Here is a 5275-nt window from a genome sequence, read left to right on the forward strand (position 1 = left end):
CTCATTTGCAAGCTTGGTGAGTATACTACTCACTTGTGTGTTAATATATGGCTTTGAATGTGAATTGCTTGAAGTGAATTGAATGTGAATTGATTGAAGTGAGAGCGTACTTTATCACTCTCACTTATTGTTTACCATGTTATTGGAATGTTATACGACATGTTACATGAAATGAAAGTACATGGCTTGGTGTCGTTTGGACGAGTATCCAACGACTACAATTGTTATCTTTGAGCTCAACCCCATTGGTAGTTGATTGAATCGAGCCGGCGAGGGCTTGGTCGTGCCAATTGATGTGCCTTGGGAAAATGTTATATGGAATCTTGTAGTATGAGAGACTCTCGATTCCGGTTTACTCGAGTAATACCAAAGTGCAAGTGTTTGGAGTTCGGGCCCGGTAGGGGTATGTTGGGTGGAAGGAATGGAAGTAAAGTGGAGTCTACGGTTGGTTACTTTTGAATTGACGGAGAGTCAATGAAATTTGATCAAGAAATGCAAACGAGGGAAAAGGGCTCTTGAGAGCCACCCGTATCCTTTTATCACCACATGTGATGTGTGCCTTGCTTACTTTTAATGTATTGAATGAAAAGCTTGATGCTTATATGTACTTGGTTGCTTGAGTGATAGTATTCTCACTGGGCAATTAGCTCACCCCGTTCCTTTTGTTTTCCTTACAGGAATCTGACTGCTTTTGGAATGACTTTTGATAATTGGTTGCCGAATGAACTAGATGAATATCTCTTTTATATAGTTTATGAATTGAAACCCTAAATATGCCATTGGGGCCGTTTTCACTTTTATTTTGGCAACCGTACATGTATTAATTTTAAGTAATTTTCATATGCCATTTTGGCTTGTAAACGCTAAATTTCAAGATGTGAATGTTTGCTTGATATTTGGTTGGGTTCTGACGGGTCGATTACTATTCATGGCCGACTCCGGATTTCATTTTTTTTATTTTGGGTTATTTTGCCAGTTTGACTTGTTTACGCGCGTTATAAGTTCCGGAACGCGATAGATCGCTCTAAACTGCACCGTTAGTCCTGGCGAGAGTTGGGCAGGCAGTCCGCTAACCCCTTTGGTTCGCCTTAGGGGAAAGTGGGGCTGTCACAGGTGGTATCAGAGCCTAGGTTTGAATTAGCCTGGGTGTAATAGAAATGCTCGATTTGAGGGTTCTTTGTTTATGACCTTTAAGGTTATTTATGGTTAATTGCTCTTTTGGTGTAGGATGGCCGGACAGGGTGAGCCTAGTGATAGTCCTCCGGGCGAGAGACCTCGTGGAGCGCTCCCCGTGATACCATACCAGATACGGCCAGGAGGGGCCGTCGTGCGTTGGAGCCCGTCTAACCGTCTCCGACGGTGTGAGTGTAGACATAAGTATGCTTACCCTAACGCTCTAGTGTTTGCCGTGGCCGAGGAGCGTAAGGAGTTGGCCGGAGAGAATGCGAGACTTGAGGCCGAGGTGACCCAGCTTAGGGCGGCCAATGAGAGACAGGCCGAGCGCATTGAGGGTTTGAAGGACGACGTACTTGAGGCAGAGGATAGAGTTGATGACCTCTGCGCTCAGCTTAGGGAAGTCCAAGAGCGCGAGACTAAACGAGCTCGCAAGGTGAAGGTTCGAGCTGCATCGATAATGAACCTTTGCGCGGATGTGATCGAGGGTGTGAGTGACGAGGACTCATGTGCGGGGCCTGAGACTAGGGTTGGATCCACTCCGTCGGGTGGGTCTAATAGCTCGTCATCGGACTAGGTCACGACTCCTAGGGTTTGTTTTGGATAGTTTTGTTTTGTATATAGGATGGATAGGGAGAAGGGCCTTAGCTAATCGTTTTGTACGTTTAGATTACCTACTTGTATATTTCTTTTGTTGAGGCCATTCCCTTGGGGATTGTCCATGTTTGTACTCGACTTGACTGAACTTGACTTGACTGATTGTTAATATGTGTGCTGTTTGCCTTGCTTGGAATGTATATATCTGTTTGGAAAGGTTTTGGGTTTTACTTACATGCATTGTTTTATATTGGTTTAGTACATTTGTCTAGACCAAGTAAAGTTCATGGAAGGCACACGTAGTGGACGGGGGCGTGGGCGCGGTAATAGACAACCCACACCGGATAGGGGTACTGGGGAAACCTCTTCTGGACCTAACCCTGACCCCAATGTGCAAATCGCTGCCGCTATGCAGCAAATGACTAACATGCTCGCACAAGTGGTGCAGCAACAAGGCCAGAACCCAAACCCTAATCCTGGAAACCCTGGCAATCATGTCGAGAGCGAAGACAGAGCTCTCGAACGTTTTCAAAAGTTTGCTCCACCCAAGTTCATTGGGGGACCCGATCCGGATGTCACCGAGAGGTGGCTTGAAAAGATGGTCGATATTTTTGCTGCCTTGCACTACACCGATGAACGGCAGGTGACTTTTGCCGTATTCCAGTTAGAAGGGGCGGCCCGTTCCTGGTGGAACGTGATACGACAAAAATGGGAACGGGAACAAACGCCCAGGACTTGGTGAATTTTATTAGGGAATTCAACGCAAAATTCTTCCCTCCTCTAGTTCAGGAGAGGAAGGAAGATGAGTTTATTCGACTCCGCCAAGGGGCTCAATCGGTGGCGGAATACGAGAGTCAATTCACCCGCCTGTCTAAATTTGCGCCTGAGCTGATCATGACGGAGCAACGGCGAATTAGGCGTTTCATTCAGGGCCTAAACGTCGAAATCCAGAAGGACCTCGCAGTGGCTCAAATTAATGCTTTTAGCGAGGTCGTAGAAAAGGCTCAAAGGGTAGAGAGTGCTCGATTGCAAGTCCGGAACTTCCAGGCGAAGAAGCGGGGCTTTCCTGGAAGCAGCTCTGGACAAGGGGATAAAGGTACTCCCTCCAAGTTCGGACGCAGAGCTGGAGGTGGACGACAGTCAGGTTCCGGCAGAGGGGTTCAGTCTAGGGGTGGCCCAGCCGGGAGAGGCCAAGGCGGAAACTTCCAAAAGGGTTCAGGTTCGGCGTCCCGCGAGCCCTGTGGTTACTGCGGAAAGCCGAATCACTCCGAAGAAAATTGCTGGAAGAAGGGAGGCAAATGTCTGCGTTGCGGAAGCGCAGACTGTGACGCCCCGAAAAGAATGAGTGTGAGAACCCGGAAATTTTCTAATTTTCTAGTGTTTATTTTATTTAATCGCCCGCCTTTTCTACATTTTCTTTATTAAAAAAAATTCTCCAGATAAAGTTTATGAGCAAAGATAGTTTTAAAATGATTTTTCTAGTATCGGTTAGTTTTTGAGAAATTAAGAGCGTATTTTGAACGTGGGACCCGCAAGTGCGGTAAATGCATTATATTTTTGACAACTTGTTGGAATTTTGTATTAAGTGATATTATTTTACAAGGTGTTAAGATATTTGTATTGGAGAGACAAAAAGATAAGTTTTAAACCTAAAGGTGACAAGTGTCACCATAAGATTTAGTCTTGAGTTTGACTACTATTCATAACTTTACCATTTAATTAAAATTGGCCAAAAATCTCTTCATTTTGCAAGCTTCTTGGCCGAATTCTCTTGCTCAAAAAAGGGAAGAAAAGCTCTCAATTTTCTAGTCTCCAATCTTGCCCAATCTTTCAATTAAACCGATTAATCTTCCAATTACTCCATAAAACCTCTTAGTTTGGTGGAATTGAGCTTGGTTGTGAAGTTGTTTGGAAAGCTAAGGTGACTAGTTGCTCTCTTTCTTGTGTTGCTAAGGTGAGTTGTGAAGAACCACCCTCCTCCCTTAATTGATGCTTAAATCATGATTAATGGTAGTATGAGATGCAATATTATGGATTATTTCTTGATTTTTGGTTGAAGTGATGATGTTTTATTATTTTTGGGGATTTTTCTGTTTTAATATAAGCATGGTTGTGTGGCTATCTATGATGATTGGAAATGGTATATAATGATTCTAGAAGGTGGAAAAAGTGGACAATTGCAATCAATTTCTGTTTTGGAAGAAATTTCAGAAAATTAGGTTTTGTGAAGGAACATTCTGCCCGAATTTATAGCTCATAGTTAGAGGCCGAATTGGTCTTGGCTTAAAACATGAAAGTTGTAGGGAATGATATTTTAGAGGTGCCTACAAAATTTCAGGTCAATCGGAGTAGCGTAGAATGAGAAAAGTTGAAATTACTATTGCTGTTCTGGTTTTACCCGAATGTAAGAATTGCGCCTGTAATTGGTTGTTTTGGCTGGAATTGCTTCCGAATTGGTTGTTGAGGTCTTCTAATGAAATTTATCCCTGTTTTCTAGCTTTCAGCTGGTTTTGGAATTTCTTGATTTGGACTTGGATAGCCTGATTTATGATGTTTCCGCTAGAACGCGTTCTGTGAATCTATTTTTGTGATTCTGGTGTAGTATCTTGCATTTTTGACCTGGTTACACTCGAAAATGGGTTGAGTGACCTTCTGTAATGTTGTAGCCCTATCTCTTAGCTTCGAAATGGTGTATCTTACACCTTCATCCGACAATCGTAGCGCCTTTGGTACCATTACCGCAAAATGACGTCAAAACTATTTTTCTGGTTTTGAGCTTAACTTTCATTTCCGGACTTTTCCCTAGCTTGACTTGTACTAGTACTACTTGGAGCTTGCTGAATGGCTATTGGATGAACTTGTTGTTGTGTGTGTACCTTTGGGTTGGAATGAGGAAATAATGAAGTCATGATGGCTGGAAAAGTTAGCAAATTCAGGGGAAGTGTTGTCCGAACTTTGAAGGGATTTATTTGCATTGAGTTTGTGATCTAAGACTTGGATTTGAGCAAGGCAATGTTATATGCTGGATGATTCCTGAGCCATGGAGGTGAGTGACCCTAAACTATTTCCAAAGTACTTGTGAAATGTTTCTTGCATTATTTATTCGATTGCATATCATGCGTGCTTGCATGCGGATTCATGACATGATTTGGCTTCAATGAGTTCTGGGAAAGTCTTGTGCTGGACACCAACGTCTCCACTCTGTTTATGGTTCATGTTCATGTTTATCTGGAGCTCAAGAAGGGGCTCCCTCTGAATGTTAATGTTAATGTTAAATGATCTATTTGAGCGTTGGGTGTTCAAGTGCTATGATTTCCCTGGCTCACGAGAGCACTAAACGAACATTTGATCTCTGAATCATGACATTATCGAAATGATCGAAATGCAACATTGTGAAATATATTTGTTTAATGATTTTACTGGTTACTCGCTGAGCTTCTAGCACACCCCAAAAATATTTTATTCCCCTCCACATGGCTCAAGACGAAGGAAGGACTTGTTGTGC

This window comes from Coffea eugenioides, unplaced genomic scaffold (genome assembly GCF_003713205.1).
Source record: "Coffea eugenioides isolate CCC68of unplaced genomic scaffold, Ceug_1.0 ScVebR1_179;HRSCAF=719, whole genome shotgun sequence".
Lineage (NCBI taxonomy): Eukaryota > Viridiplantae > Streptophyta > Magnoliopsida > Gentianales > Rubiaceae > Coffea > Coffea eugenioides.